Here is a 17,083-nt window from a genome sequence, read left to right on the forward strand (position 1 = left end):
GAGGTTGATTCCCTGAACTTAATATGGGGTGTCATCAAGGCCTTTACTAGACAACAAGCATGTCCTCTCCTTCCCAGCAGCGATGACCTCCCCACAAGAACATGCCTCTCACCGAGGTCTTCATCCCTCTCCAGAAAAGGAGACCCAAGCAGCAGCACCCAGGGCAGAGCCTCCGTTCCTACTTCATGGATGTAAAATACCCAGGATGCTACAAAATCACCATGGTCTTCAGTCACAAACGTGTGTTGGCCGCGCCACCATCCTCTCTCTGCCAGCGCACAGGAGGAAAAGCAAGACCCACAGAAGGACGTTCCTGTAGGAGGAAGCAGCACAGAAAGCACTCTAAGGGAAGAAGAATGAGATACCATCCCCATACACACATTCTGGGAAATACAAAACATGCCCTTCATATTTCCAAGTGGCCTTAGTTTTCAAACTGTACTCAGAGAAAAATCCCCATCTGAAAAATGACTCTTGTTTAGCCCGCATTGTTTGCCAGCTGGCTTTCCGTGGCAGCTCTGGCTGGAGAGAACCCTGGATGCTTAAGCAGTCCTTTTCCTTCCTCCTGTTAGGATGATGTGTGGGGAGAGTGAGGAAGAGGGAGTCAAAAAAGGGAAAGGGATGAATGAAGTCATCTCAACGCACATGGGTTGTTTCTTTGGTGTTTTGTGGAGATTTCACTCCAGGGGCCTTGGGCCAACCAGTTTACTTGGGTAGAAGCATACGTTGCTCACCTGGCCAAGTTTTCTCGGTGGAAGATGGCTTAGCCATTCTTTGCCACGCTTACTTTTGGTCCTGTATATGTAAAGTTGACCAAAACCCTCACAAAGGCCATGATCCGATCTGCTTTCTCCCATCGTCTGCTACTCTCCTGCCTATCTCGCATCCCCAGGCTAAAACTGGTGGTTTGGCTGAGGAGTGGGTTATGCTTCATGGTACAGCTAAAGTTATCCTGATCTCTCTTGATATCCCCTTCCTTCAAAGACTCTGTTTCTGACCCTGGCCAGCTCCCAAATAGCTCCTGTAATTGGTTACAAGCAAGGCTAAGTGAGATTGTGATTTGATTCTGGAAGCACAAACCAGTGCCTCCCTGGTGGGTGGGAAGCATCTTCTCCATGTTCACCCCACAAGCTTTTGAAAAAAACCTATCATTCAGAAGCAAGCCAAAACTGTCATCTCGCTCGATGCTAATGAACTCATCAAATCCATTCGCAGGGTTTCGGCTCTTCAGAACTCTGGCCAAGCCTTTGCTTAGCACATGAAAGAATATTCCCTGGGGTGCTTTTCAAACCCTAATTTGACCCCATACCCCTAAACTGTGGAAGAACACAGACACAATTGGCCACATGCTCTTGAAAAATTCAATCTGAAAGCTAGTGTTGGTGACTACAGACAGGATTTTGATAAAAGTAAAACACCGAGCCGGGTATGCTGCTTGCCGCTAGGAGTTTGTCTCCCTGGAGGACAGTCCTGCCTGCCCACTGCAGAGGAAGAGCATTCCATATGTGGAGTGAACAGGGAAGCTCCTGGGAAATACAGTGACCTTGGCCTCTTAATCCATCAACAAAATAATGGCACTTTTATGAGAACTCTAGAAATAGAACTTTTCATCCGGCACCATCTTATGCTACGCTTTGGAGCAGTGATGTCACCAAGGAGACAGAAACTAGGGAATTCATCCTCTTGGGCCGGGTGACTAATCCTGTTTCCCAACCTCAGAACATTTGCTGATATCATCCATCTTCCCGAAACCACACCAGCCTGGGGGTAAGAAGAGAGTGACATCAACTCACAAATTCACATTTCTGTGACTCTAACGCGTACTTTGGGGATTCCCAGCCCTTCTCGTATTCCTCCCAAATATTCCGGGAGGTGGTCCTCGGGGGCTGACTCGTGTGCTTCCCAAGTTCATCTTCTATGGCACCGGGTGTTCTCCCTGGCTTTAGTGCACAGCCTCTCTTCTGATGCTGCAGAACCCCATAATGGCAGTGGGTTTGCCAGAGCCCACAGAGGGGCACAAGGTCACCCACCAGAGGAGCCCACTTTCCTGCCACTACCCACCAGTGTTTACCCTGAGGCTGCCAGCATGAGGCAGTGAGGACCTGGGTGTGTGGTCCAGGGTGCTGTTGCCAGTGACCACAGAGAGTGCCACACCAATGAGCAATGAGTGATGCCCCAGTGACAGCTCTCTCCATTTTTATTCATCTTTCATTCCAGCCGCTCACCGAAGGGGCATGAGTCCAAACAGTTGGACATTGCTCTGAGTAACAGAGCCAGAATCTCCTTTTCATCCAGCCTTGCCATTGTCACCCATGAACTCAGTTTGTGAGCTTGACATGTTTTTCTTAGGATGAGCTCTGCCCACTGAGGCTCCTTGGGTCCTCCTGTAAGGAAGCTCCTGGCAGATCCACCCTCCTGACATACCAATATGTCCAGAAATAACATTAGCTGGGTCTTGCCATCCCCCTGAAATAGGGAGGGTAATTCCTTTGGGTGGCCCTAAGGTGCTGAGTGGAGGGGATTTAGCCAGGGCAGAGGAATGCTAAAGTCCCGAAAGTCTCCCTTCCCACACAGAAGTACTTTGGTGAGGAGGCTGTGGGTCAGGTGACTCTCTACACCTATGAAAGCTCTTTTGCTTAGGGTTGACCATTAAAAAGTGATTTCTTGACCCTCAGGGTAACAAAAGCGTGGCCCACCAATCAAGGCCAGCAAGTCTCAAACTTTAAGGCTCCTAAGAATCACCTGGTGGTGGGGCCAGAGCAGGGGGGCGGTGCTGTGAAACATGCAGATTCTTGGGCTGCGCTCCAGAATCTGGAGACAGAATCTGGACACAGGAAGCTGCAAGTTTACAAATACTCCAGGTTTACAGTTTACAAATATGTCAGGCCGTCCTCATGTAGGTGGTTCATGGACCACACTTTAAGAAACTCTGGGTTGAGCCGGCCTCCAGGCTCACCATGTCATTCACCATGTCTACAGGGAGCCAAGATTCATCACAACGTGACTGGGTGCCAGGAGCTGGGCAAAATTTCCTTCATGATCCTAACACATCTCATTCTATAAAAATAAAATCCTTGTACAGATGCCACAGTGATCTCCATTAACATCTCAAAACTTGGAAAAAAAAAGTCTCTCTTCTAAGCTCACATGGTGACAGAGCTGGGGGCAGCTAGTTGTGCCTGACTCCAAAGCATGGTCTCTCATCATAGGATGTCACATTGCTTCTGTGACATTTAGGGGATATGAATGAGCAGAGGCCAAGTTGTATTTGGCTGCATGCTTGATTGCGTAGAAAAATGACGACACTACCCTTGGTACATCTATTGGCCCCAACAGGAAGGAGATGAAAGTATTGCAAAGGGAACAGTGAGCCTAGACTGAATCAGAGGACTCCCAGAAATTCACTGCACTCTCATGATATAATTATGCCATCAGGTTGGCCAGTTGAGGATTACACTTCAGAAGAAGGCAGATGTCATTATCTAAATAGGTCATTCTGTACTCATTTCTTTGTTTGCTTGTTTCTTGCCAGTCCATCCACTGGATCATAAACCTTATGAAGGCAAAGCTCTGTTTGTCCTGTTCTTCACAGAATCCCCAGTGTTTAGCACAGTCCTGGCCTTCTAGAAACCTTTGTCGAATGAATGAATGAATGGGTCATGGGGAGATGAAAGGCAGTGTTACTCTTTCTCTGGGGGGACATGGGAAGGCTGCTTCACTCTCAGAGCAGTGCGCTCTCATTCATGTGTTGAGTGGCAGGTGCTGGAAGTCAGAGCATCTGAAATGCAAGCTCCTATGCCCCTTCCCTGGACCTCAGGTCTCCAACAATGGGGCATGTGGTTGGTAAGTCTCTGAGATTCTCAGGTATATCAGGGAATAGGAACTGGAGGGGGTGGATGGTACAGGTCTCTGTGCCCCCACCCCATGATCCCTAGATGACCATCCAGAAAGTGTCATCAGCCAATTGGAAAGTCATGAAGCAGACACAGCCCTAGACTATTCTAGTGGGGAGGCAAGAACATGTGCTGTGTCCCCGCCTGCTTTCCAACCTAAGGTAGAGGCTGTCCCAGGCACAAGAGCACTTTCAGGTCACTGGTGTAGCTTTTCCAAGGCTGCCTGCCTCTGCACCATCTCTGGGAAGATTCCGAAACTGCCCCATTCCAGTGGGGTGGCCTAGGGGCAGAAAAATGCTCCATGTGCCTCCCAGGCAGAGGTGGGAGCTTGGGGTGGCATTTCTTTAATGAAGTCACCTAGGTTTTCACATCTAGAACTGTGGACATCCAGGCTCCTGCTCACTGCTCTGAGTCACCGGAAGCCTGGAATGATGAGGCTTTTTTTCAAACACTATCTAAGAATCTTTGATGAATCCTCATCATCTGCCATCAGACACCACGATTTCATGATCCCCAAAGGAGTAGGGCAGGTTCCTGAAGGTCTCCCGGGGTCGGTCCACTGGCGCTGGGCCACTGACTCCATGGAAGTGGTTGGCACAGCTGGCCTTTGAGACTCTGTGCCTTCAGAACCTGATATAGTCTGGCTGTGTCCCCCACCCAAAATTTCATCTTGAATTGTAATTCCCATAATCCCCATAATCCTTAAGTGCCAAGGGCGAGACCAGGGGGAGGTAATTGGATCATGGGGGCGGCCTCCTCTGTGCAGTTCTCATGATAAGTGAGTCTCATGAGATCTGATGGTTTTATAAGCATCTGGCATTTCCACTGCTGGCACTCACTCCGTCCTACTGCCCTGTGAAGAAGGTGCCTACCTTTCCTTTGCCTTCTGCCATGATTGTAAGTTTCCTGAGGCCTCCCCAGTAATGTGGAACTGTGAGCCAATTAAATCTCTTTCCTTCATACATTACCCAGTCTCAGGTATTTATTCATAGCAGTGAGAACTGACTAATACAAAACCCTATTTGTTTTTCGCTTCCATCTGCTTTCCTTTTCCAGTTACTTCATTCTAATTGGTGTTCCTTTCCTACTTCTGGGTTCGTACCTCCCTTCTCATTACTGCTGTGACACATTCTCCCTCTACTGACTGGCAGGCCTGCCCTTCTCCCTGGTGACGTTTCAGGCAGGCCTTAGTGACCACGTGTGTTCACCCTAACCATAGACTTGACCTTTCTGCTTCAAACCCCATCGGAAATTGTCATTTCCTTGCTATTCTGAAAGATGGGAATGGGAATTTGGATTTGAGAGAACTGTAATAGAGCTCTGACACCTTCCTAGAGTCTGGGTGGCAGACTGGGTTCTGACTGGGACCAGATTCCACTTGTCCTTCCTCCTGGCAGGGTGTGTGTTAACTTCAGGGAGCCCAAGTCATTGTAACTCGTGTGCACAGACTAGAATCTGTGCCCAAGATGGGTCAGTGAGTCTGGAGTGATGATTCAAATTCATTTTCTTGCCAGGCAAACAAAATCTCTGACTTGCCTGGACTCCCCGTGAAGCTAGCTGCAGCTGCCAGTGCTGGTCTGTGGTGGCCCCAGGCTATGGGATTTGAACAGCTGCCTGCTAACAGCACCACCTCCTCTCCTGGATTTATCTTGCACCATTGCGCCCACAGCTGGGCCTGTGCAGAATGTACAACATGATGCTGATGCTGTTCAGGCTGCCAGCCCATTGGAAGCACAGCAAATGACTTCTATTTATAGAGAAGGCATTCCTGGGCCACACACAGCACTCTTGGCCTGCTGAGAAGTCGGCCAAGTCCCTGACAGACACCAAGGGGCAAGACTGCAAGCCTCCTCTGCCAGAGAAGGCATTGTTCTGTCGCACACAATGGTAGAGCGGCCCTGGCATGATGTCAGATGAGTTGACAGTAGCAGCAGCTGCCTGTACGTTCCCTCTCCTCGTTTACAGCTGAGCTCTGCCAAACCCAGGGAGCAGTCCGGAGTTTTAGGTTTGGATTTTGGAAAATGAATTGCACCAAGAGGCCAGGACCGTCTTGCTCCAGTTGGCTTAGTAAGGAAATGGCCACAAGCCATAGGTGGTAATTTAGCAGTGGCTGCCTGAGTCGTTAGGGGAATATAACCACAAAAGGCAGTAGAACGGGCAGCCAGGGCCATTGCAGGGCACAGTCACAGTGGCTGGCCAGGAGGTCTGATGGGGAGGCCTTTCCTTCCTGCAGACCCAGCCTCCCCTGGAATCCTCCCATTTCCCGAGGCCTAGCTGGTGGCACCCAAAACCCACGAGAGAGCTGCAACATAGAGCTGGGCTGTCTCAGGTAAATGCAGGAAGGGCTACCCCTCTGTGGGTGAGTGATACTAGCTTCCTTAGGCAGCCTTTAGGTTTCCATTCATTAGTTAACTCTGGCTATACCTGAGAAGACAGAGTAACCGGCCTGGTGGTTGAGTGTACACTGTAGAGAAACACAGAGCCAGCCTTAGTCCCAGCTCCACCACTTGCTAGCTGTGGGGCTCTGAGCTAGTTAATTCAATTTGTCCAGTCCTCAGATTTTCCACTAGTAATTTGGGATTAAATAACCCGATAGGAAAATGAACCAAGGACACAGAGAGGCAATTCATAGAATAAAAAATACAAGTGGCCAATAAATATATGAAAATGTGTTCAAGCTCTCTAGCTGTTAGAGAACTGCAAATTAAAATAAGGCCTCATTCCTGGCAAATGTTACAAGATTGATAATGCCCAGCACTGGCACGGAGGCACTGGCACACACTATTGGTGGGAACGTAAATTGGCTCAGTCACATTAAAAGATCATTTCTCAGTCTCTATAAAGATTTTATGTGCAAACCCTTTGACTTCACAATCCTGCTTCTCAAAATCTATCCTGGAGAAATAATTGCATGTTATGGATATAGTGGTCAGTGTAAAATTGCTTGTAATCTTAAATAAAAGGACAGAAAAAGAAAAAGGAAAGACTAGCAGAAAACCCAAGTCATGAGCATGTAATTGCAGGTAAGAGCTACAGGTTCTGAGATGGGAACAACTCCAATATACATGGTTATCTGGAAAGAATATATCAGGGGAACAATACATGTAGGCCAATCACATTATATTAAAAAATGTATATTTTCATTTTTCTAAGTAAGGCCATGGAAAAGGTCCAGGAGGCTGCACTTTCCACTGTGCACAGTGGTTACCTCTGGGTGAGGACAGTCGGAGAGAGGGAGGGAGACTTTCATTTTTTACTCCATATACAGATGCCCCTCAACTTCGTAAGCAAAAATGTCATAAGTCACAATGCATTTAACCAACCTGCCAAACATCGTAGCTTAGCCCAGCCTACCTTAAACATGCTCAGAACACTTACATTAACCTACTCCTGGGCAACATCATCTCACACAAAGGCTATTTTATAATAAAGTGCTGAATAGCTCATGTAATTTATTGAATACAGCACACTGTAAGGTGTCACTTGTTTACCCTCCTGATCGCGTGGCTGACTTGGCAGCTGAAATCTTACCACATAGCGCTAGCCCGGGAAAAGATCAAAATTCAGAATTCAGAGACGTGCATTGCTTTTGCACCATTTTAAAGTCAAAAAAATCATAAGTTGAACTATTGTAAGACCATCTGTACTCTATGTACTTACATCTGTATTTTTGCATTTTTTACAATATACACTGTAAGGTTATTGTTGTCCTCTATCATCCCAGTTTCTTGTAAAGCTGTCAGAACTAGACTGAATTGGGGAAGGCTGCAGCTGGAGCAGAGTGCACAGGAAATACCAGGCATTCAGATTTGGACGTGTTAAATGTCAGGCGCCCATTAGAATCTTAAGTGGAGATGCTGAGCAGGCAGATGGATAGAAGAGTTTGCAGTTTGGAAAGGAGATCCGGGTTGGAGAACCACATTTGAAGACGAGTCCCCTAGGATGTATGGGCATGAGGAGGAAAGTCCCATTAATAAGATGGGGTGGGGCCCAGAGCCAAGTGTGTGGGCACCCAAGCCCTGGATTCCAATGTCTTTAACACAAATCAGTTTCTGCTACAAATCTAAACAAGTATAGGGTCCTAACTGATTCTTCCTACACACCGGTATCACTGGCACCTATAAAAAACTCCTTGTGTCTTATTCTTAGCACTGCTCCCTGCTTTTCCTTTGAATGTCCAGCTTGGTCTGGCTGAACTGCTTTGGTGGTCTCTGGGTTTCCCAACTTCGCCTTCCCTTGACATCCTGTCTGAATCTCCCTTCTGCAAGCTTCATGGCTGCAGAGAAGCCCTGCCAACTCCTGAGTAACTCCACCCATCCCTCACTCTATTCTTCAAGCTCCAACCCAGGACAACTGCAACATGTGTATAGTTTTTCACACAGTTGCTCATTTAATTCCCAAGAGGCAGATATATTATTAGCATCACTTTTACTATTATCCTGCCCTCTTGACAGATGAGAAAACTGAGTGTTGTGTGGTGGGAAGTGTCTTATCTTCCACTAGAGTCTAGCAAACTACCATAAACTTAGCAACTTGAAACAGCCCATATTGGGGCCGAGTAACGTAGCTCATGCCTGTAATCCTGACAATTTGGGAGGCCAGGGCAGGAAGATCACTTTAGGCTAGGAGTTCAAGACCAGCCTGAGCAATATAGCAACACCCCATCTCTACAAAAAATTTTAAAAAATTAGCCGGGCATGTGCCTATAGTCCCAGCTACTCTGGAGGCTGAGGCTTGAGCCTAGGAGCTTGAGGCTGCAGTGAGCTATGATTGCCACTGCACTACAGCCTGGGCAACAGGGTAAGAAAAAGAAAATACAACAACAACAGCAAAAACACATTTATTATCTCACAGTTTCTGTGCCTCAGGAATCTGGGTGTGTCTCTACAGAATCCTCTGCTTCAGGGTCTCTTCTGAGGCTGCAATCCAGGTGTCAGCTAGGGCTGGGGGCTCATCTGGAAGCTCAGCCGGTCAAGGAGCTGCCTCTAAGGCATTCCGCAGTTGACAGAATTCAGTTCCATCTGAGCAGTTAGACCAAGGGCCTCAGTTCCTGCCAGCTGTTGGCTGGAGGTCACTGTCAGTTCCTTGCCACATGGGCCTGCTTACTTTATCAATGTGTGTGACCCGAGAAGGCAATAAAGAATCTGCTTGTGAGGGAGGCTACAATCTCTTGAAACCTAATCTGAGAAGTGACACCCTGTCACCTTTGGTTAGAAGCAAGTTGCTAGGCCAGCCCACACTTAAGAGGAGGCACCCCCACTACACAGGGTGTGAATACAAGGAGCAGGTCACCAGCCATCCTAGTGTCAACCCACACAGGACATAACACATGGGATTTGGGCACAGGCATGTCGACCTCCAATGCTTGGCTGCTTCCGTCTATGCAATCCTGGATCCTCCATGATTGTGCTCTGCTGTGGCCTGAACAAAAAGGGAACAATGATAGTTCTTTCTTCATGTGACTCTACTAAGTACTCTTTTAGCCAGGGAAGTTGAGTAATCTGGTTTTAACAATAGAAAAGTGGGACTTGCAAATTAGCATGGGTTTCCAAAACGGAATGCAATTTAAAGCTGAGAAGCTGAAGTGATAAATGGAGGAACAAACAGTGTTCTGTCTATAAAAGCAGCTGATAAAAATGCCTGTCACCTTTCAAACCAGTCCTGCACCCCACAGACCACAGGTAAATCATCTCTCTCTACCCAGACCTGCAAACTGTCCATGTATGTAACACTACCACTGCAGGGAAGGAGGCGGGCCAGAGGAGCAGGAGAGAGCCAGCCACCACCTCACCAGCCTTCTCTGTGAGTTGCCTTCTCCCAAGTCCTTTGAGTGGAGACAGCCCAGTCCCTGATCAACAAAGTGCCCTGCAGTGACAGCTGGGAAAGATGGCAGGTGTCAGCCTTCTCGCCCCATCTCTGCCACCACTGCTCCCTGAAAACTTCTTGCAGGGATGATTCCAGTGCTGTGGCTTCTCGGTAACCCAGCTTCAGTCTCGGGCACCCCTCTTCTCCCAAGCCTGTTTCTCAGCCTGCCACTGAGTAGACTCTCTTTTCAGTGCTCCTCAGAAGAGTTACTCCAGTTCCCAGGACCACCCCGATTCATCTCCTCAACTGGGACTTTCTATCTCTAGCTCGACCCCAAATTGTATATTGATTTAATTAATATTTATTGAAAACTTACTAAAGGCCATATATATCCTTCTAAAGCACTGAAAAACATATTCCTTATACATGGGTATGTATGTACATAAATACCTATAACATAGAGGCTAACAGCATGGTTTTAAAATTAGATCTCGTCATTTAGTAACAGTGAACTTTACTTTGGCAGGTTACTCTAACTTTCTGAGTCCCAGTTTCCTTTTCTGTAATGTGGACATCATTTTTCCTACCTCAAAGGATCAGTGTGAGAAGAAAGTGAAATAGTAATTTGTGTGTAGCACTTAGCACTGTGCCTAAAACATAATAAATACTTAATAGCACTTCTGTGTAATCAGCACAGGACAGACCATTCCCAAAGATTCCCACTCCCACCAAATCGTAGGCTCTTAGAAGGCTAAAACCACAACTGTCTTGTTCACCCTTATATCCCCAATACCTGGCACAATGCCTGGCACATGGTAAGTGCTTAATAAACATTTCTGCAATGAGTTAATAAGTGAATAAGTAATACTGCAGTTAATGACAAAAATATTTATCTGGTGCAACTTTCCAAGGAGCTTAAAGATCTCTCAATATTATTTAATTTGGTTTTAAAGTTCACCTTGGGGCCAGGCATAATGGCTCATGCCTCTAATCCCAGCACTTTGGGAGGCAGAGGTGGGAGGATCGCTTGAGTCCAGGAGTTCAAGATCAGACTGGGCAACAAAGCAAGTCTCCGTCCCTACCAAAAAAATATGAAAAATTATCCAGACATGGCAGTTGTACCTGTAGTCCTAGCTAGCCAGGAGGCTGAGGTGGGGGGAAATCGCTTGAGCCCAGGAGTTCAAGGATGCAGTGAGCTATGATCACATGACTGCTCCAGCCTGGGCAACAGAGCAGGACTCTAACTCTAAAAAAAAAGAAAAAAGAAAAAGAAACCCACAAAAAAACAAAGTTCACCTAGGATGGCAAGTAAAAGGTTTGACCATTTACTTAGGCCTTTGACCAAGGTGTAAAGGACTAAACTTGACTTGCCTAAAACCATGCAATAAATCTGGTTATAGGTTGGCATGGCTACAGGGTTGGCATTCGGATTCTTGTACTCATAGCTCCCTACTCCTACATATCTAGTGTATTGAGACCATCTTCCTAGCCTGACTGACTTGCCCATAGAGAAAAGCCCCTCTGAACTCCAAAATTTGAGGACTTTCTAATTCTTTGTGACCATGACTCACTTTATAAGGAACCAATAAGTTGTCCCAGGCCTTGGTGCTGAGCAAATGGTGGAGCAAAAGCCAGCTGCCTGCTGTCCGTTAGTCCAAAAGTGGGATCTGACATCCCTGCAGAGTCCGTCCAGCACCCTAGGGTTGATTTCCCTGGGGGTGTTGTTAGCCACTCAGGATGACCAGCAGCCATTCCTGGAGAATGAGAACAAATCTCAGAATCATGTGATCTGTCTCTAGTCCCAGCTGCACTAGCTGTGTGACCTTGGACAAGTTACTTAACTTCTTTCCACTTTCATTTTCTCATCTGAAAAGAAGGGGAAGTAACACCTTGTAAGGACAGAATAATATGATGTCTGACAAAAGGCACCGTGCCCAGCACAATTCCCAGAGACTGTTTGTGGAGTTTGGATCTGAATGCAGGGCTGGCGTTAATCATCCTTTGTGGGGAGCAGCCCAGGAAAATCTTCTGGTCCCCTGTTTCCCTCTCATAGTCCAGTCCAATTCCCATTGGCACTTTGGGGAAGGCAGTGATTTTCAAGATTTATCTCAGAGCAGAACTCTTTTGTCAAGCAAACTTAACATGGAATGGAACGGAAGTATATAAAACTGATAAAGCTGAGCTCACTTGTCAAAGCAGGGCTGGGGACAACCTAGATCTCTCTTTGTGATTTGCCCCTCCTCATTTTGCAGTGGCCTCCAATATAACTCCATGAGCCCCCAGACTGCCCAGAACTTGGATGGAACACAACTCAACTAAAGTAGTATTCTAGATGGTCTCTGTCAAATTAGTAACAATATCAACACATTATTATAATATAAATGCTAGCTATAATTTATTATTATTATTATTACAGCTAACATTTACTACAGTGGTTCTCAAGCTTTAGCTTACATCAGAATCACCTGGAAACCTGATTAAAACACAGATTAATGGACCTCACCCCCAGAGTTTCTCATTCAAAAGCTAGCATGGAGCCGAGAATCTGCATTTCTAACACATAACTAACTAGTGATGGTGATGCTGGAGTGTGGGAAGACACTCTGAGAACTGATGATTTACTGTGAGCTAAGTGCTAAGCATTCTACGTGGAGACTGCTTTTAATGCTCACAACCACATGATGAGATAGGTATTGAACTATTTACATCCCTTTACAGATGAGGAAACTAAAAGTCTAAGTAACTTGCTCTAGGTCTTAGTTACTAAGTGGCAGATTCCAATCCAGGTCTGACTCCAAAGTCCTCACTCCTAACCATGATGTTAAAATGTTAAAATGGAAGCCTATTATAAGGAATAGGTCCACTTATTTGCATTCATTAACCAGCATAAATAAGTTCATGTAATGAACTGGCTCTGAGAGAAAGGGTTCTAAGGTAGTTGAGGTTTGATGAAGAATAGAACAACCAAACAAATCAGGAAGGTTTGAGTAACAGGCCATTGCTTATCATAGTCTGCAAGGTATCTCAAGAATTTGACCAAGAGAGACAGTACTTGTGACAAAAGATAGAAAAGCTGGTCAAAAAGACAAATTTCACTTTATTCATTATTCATGTAGTCACCAGTTTATAAAATGCTTATTGAATATGTACTATAAGCTGGGGGCTGTTTGGTGCTGAAGATATGAGGGAGAGTAAAAGTAGACAGGGTTCATGACCCTCAAAGCTTACAGACCCCTCAAAGCAACAATATTAAGCTTAGTAACAATTTTGCCCAAGTCACGAAATCTTCACATTCAGCTTTGGCCACATGATTCTCTCAGGTCCTAGCTCTTTTGGGTCTGACTCTTCTGAATCTTATTATCTTGTATTATTCACTCTATCTGTTGACCTAATGAATTTCCATTCTGATGTGTGCAGTTCAGCACAATCCCGACATCATGAACTTAAAAGCCTGCCTTGTTAATAGATTTTATTTTTTGAGTGTTGACTATGGACAGGATTGGCTTGTGTGTGATAATTGGTAACTATATGACTAATAGGAGGAGGTTTTATAATTGGTCTGCTCTTGTATTCTTACTCATCACTGCTAATTACCCAGTGTGTCTGATATGCCAGATGGATATTTAATAAATGGTCTAATGATTGGATCTGAAATAACATATTCAGGTTCAAGAGAACCATGGTCCTGGGAGGGAGGTCACACAGTTCTCCATTCTGCCATCCAGCACCGTTGCTTTTAGATGAAGTTTGATGAGGCTGAATTAGATCCTGACAATTGTATGGCATTTTTGTTTAATTCCAAGGAAATTTTCTTTCATGGGCTTACCATGATTTCTATGAAAACTCATTTTGGGGAAAATCCTCAGTCTGACTTGTTCCAAGTTGGATTTACTTACTCTGGCAAAGTTATGACCTATTAAAAAGTGCTAATGGAGACAACTGAGAAGCTAAGTTTCAGGGAACCGTGTTGTCTTAGTCTGCTTTGTGTTACTGTAAGAGAATACTTGAGACTGGATGATTTACACAGAGAGCTGGCATCTGCTCAGCTGCTGGTGAGGGCTTTCATGCTGCGTCACAACATGGCGGAAGGTCAAAGGGGAAGCGGAAATGCGCCAAGGGGCAAAATCCAAGGGGTGTCCTGGCTTGTTACCAATGCACTCTTGTAGGAACGAATCCCTTTCCTGATCCAGCCTTCCCAGAATGAGATTTCACTGTCTACTGCAGTAACAGCACCAAGGTATTTGTAAGGCATCTGCCCCCATGACCCAAACACCTCCTGCTAGGCCTCACCTCCCAACACTACCCCACTGGGAATCAAATGTCAACATCACTTTTGTTGGGGACAAACTATATCCAAACCATAGCACATGTGAAGGAAAAAGGAAAGAAAAAGGGAGGGAAGAATATAAAGACTGTAGTAAGAAATCCATGATCGGTGCGAAACATGGAGTTTTCACAACGAGCTAAAGAAACACTATAGGCTGTCTCCTAGAGACACACATTTCTGCCATCTAATCTGCAGATTTGTTTACATTAAAAAACAAGACTAAATTTAAGCTTCAAAGTAAAAGCTCAACATTTAGGGAGACATATGGGCTGTTTGCTTTGAATGAGGGGCAGGAGCCAGCCTTCTCCGAGTTGGCCCAGAGAAAATTTTTGAAACACAGAAATGTAATAATAGCTGGCACATGGGATGTGTGGAATGAAATCAGCACTTTCAAAAAGAAAAGAATGAAGAGAATAATAATAATAAGCCAACGCATTCAGTTCTTTTGGTTAATGTCAAATTTTACTCACCAATCTTAACAGATCTACTAGTGATTACTCTTATTTGGGTATTTCCAGTGGAAAATTATCCAGTTTGTGAAAAGTCTCAGTCATTTGCTATGAAGAACACAGCTTTCATTTTGTCCCAAAATTAGATGGGACTGAATTACCCCCACCAAGATGATTCAAGCTGCCTACTCATGCCCAGCTCTGCCCTTGCTTTTGGCAGGGTACAGCATGGCATTTAGCCTTGGCGTTATCCCTGATTGCCTGGCCAGGCCTACATCAGAGTTAGTGGGGGAGGAGGAGGAGAAGAAGGAGGAGTTGGTATTGCTGACTGTTGAAGAGCTTAGGATCTGGAGCCAGAAAGACCTGGGTTCAAAGTTCAAATTTGCCTCTTACTATGTGAGCTTCAAGTTCTAAATAAATCTTAATAATAACATGAGCTTATTACAAAGATTTGATGAGATAATATACACTAAGGGCTTAGTTCAGTGCATGGCACATGACATGTAATGGTACCTGTTGTTGCTGGGAGTCTTGATCTTAGTATGGGTGGTTTAAAAGAAGAAAGTAAGTGGGTCAGTCTTAGTTTCTAAATCCATTGTACAGTGCCATCCAATAGAACATTCTCCAATAATAGAAATTTCTATATCTGTGCTACCCAATACAGTTTAGTATCTTGCTGCATATAGCTATTGAGCTCTTCAGATTTGGCTAGAGGAAGTGACTTTTCACATTTAACTGATTTAAATCTCAATAGCCATGTGTGATCTGTGACTACCATGTTAGGCAGCACAGCTTTATGAGATTAATATTGTAGAATCATGTGACAAAGAGCAGCATTGTGAGAGAACAGTTACGTGAAAATATAAGGAAGCATAGAGCTCATGGGGTTGAGCCAGTCAGAATCGCATTTTTAATGAGTCATGGACGCTACTCTTATTATGTCCTTTATTGTACAAACAAAAAAATAGAAAACATTTCCAAACCTTAAATGTCAAACAGTCCAGTGTCAAGATGTATTAGTTTGTTCTCACACTGCTATAAAGAGACACCTGAGCTTGGGTAATTTATAAAGAAAAAAGGTTTAACTGGCTCATGGTTCTATAAGCTGTATAGGAAGCATAGCTGCTTCTGCTTCTGGAGAGGCCTCAGGAAACTTACAATCATAGTGGAAGGTGAAGGGGAAGCAGGCATGTCTTACATAGTGGAGCAGGAGCAAGAGAGAGAGAAGGGATGTGCTACACACTTCTAAACAACTAGATCCCATGAGAACTGACCGTCAGGAGGACAGTACCAAGGGGGGGATGGTGTTAAATCACGAAAAACCACCCCCATGACCCAATCACCTCCCATCAGGCCCCTCCTCCAACATTGGGGATTACAATTCAGCAGGAGATTTGGGTGGGGACACAGATCCAAACCATAACACAAGAGCTATTTGACAAATTGTAATCCCACTAAAATGAAAGAGATTCAACTTTGATTTAGAATCTACAATAGCAAAATTTTCACCATTTAGTAAACAGCCATGGTGAACACATGATGCAGTATCAAGTCTAACCACTGAGCCCTGTCAAGCACAGGAGAGCTTCCTAAGTGTCCTCCTTAAAGTACATGTTGTACCTGTACAGGTGAGAGCCATTTTTTGGACAAGATAATAGAGGAATCCATGTTAATGTAACTCACTGCTGAGTTGGCAATGAGCTCGCTCATTGGCAGCCAAATGAAAAAGCCCATATGGGAAGAAATTAATAAAGCTGGCATGTTTTCTGTTCCTATCAGCATAACCCAAGATATAGGGATAAATAGTGTTTGTTCAGTAATGACTCAAATGTGTCACAGGCATTTTGAAAGAATGTCTATGGTAAAGTTTAAATATTAGGACAATTATAGTCCAATGTGTCCCAGGTCCAAGATGCATAAAATAGTGTTTCAAAAAGGACTGGGTTTACATAGTACTTCATATTTTACATAAAGACTCTGCATAGTTGAAATGAAAGTGGCCTGACACTGGGATTCAAGAGCCCTGGTTTTGAGACCTGTTTTGCTGGTTACCAGTTGGTAGTTCTCAACAAGCTATTAACGCTCTCTGTGCCTGTTTCCACACATTTGAAAATGGGGTTGATACTATCTCATAAGATTCTTATAAAGGTTAAATGGAAAACTAAAAAGTACTTTGCAAATGAGAAGCATTATCATCACCATCATCATTATCTTCATCATCATGATGTTATTTTTACTTTCTCAACAATCTCCTGAGGGAGCTAGATAGAGCAAGTAGACCATTCACAAATGAGGAGACTGAAGGTGAGAGGATTTAAGTAACTTCCCAAGGTCACACAACTAGGAAGACTAGCATTCTCATCACAGCTATGAAAAACTGGGTGAAGTTTAGCTGAGGAACATAAAGGTTTTCTATTTCTTTTGGATCTCATCCTTTAGATCATAGAATTATAAAAATGAAAAAGTCAGGACTGTGTTTAGATACAAGCAAGAGAGACCCCCACCAAAGGTCTTGTGTGTTAGTTACAACAAGGGCCGACCAACTGGACCAAATCCGGCCTGCTTTGGTTAATAAAGTTTTATTAAAACGCCGTCACCCTCATTCATTT

Source organism: Pan troglodytes, chromosome 6 (genome assembly GCF_028858775.2).
Source record: "Pan troglodytes isolate AG18354 chromosome 6, NHGRI_mPanTro3-v2.0_pri, whole genome shotgun sequence".
Taxonomy (NCBI): domain Eukaryota; kingdom Metazoa; phylum Chordata; class Mammalia; order Primates; family Hominidae; genus Pan; species Pan troglodytes.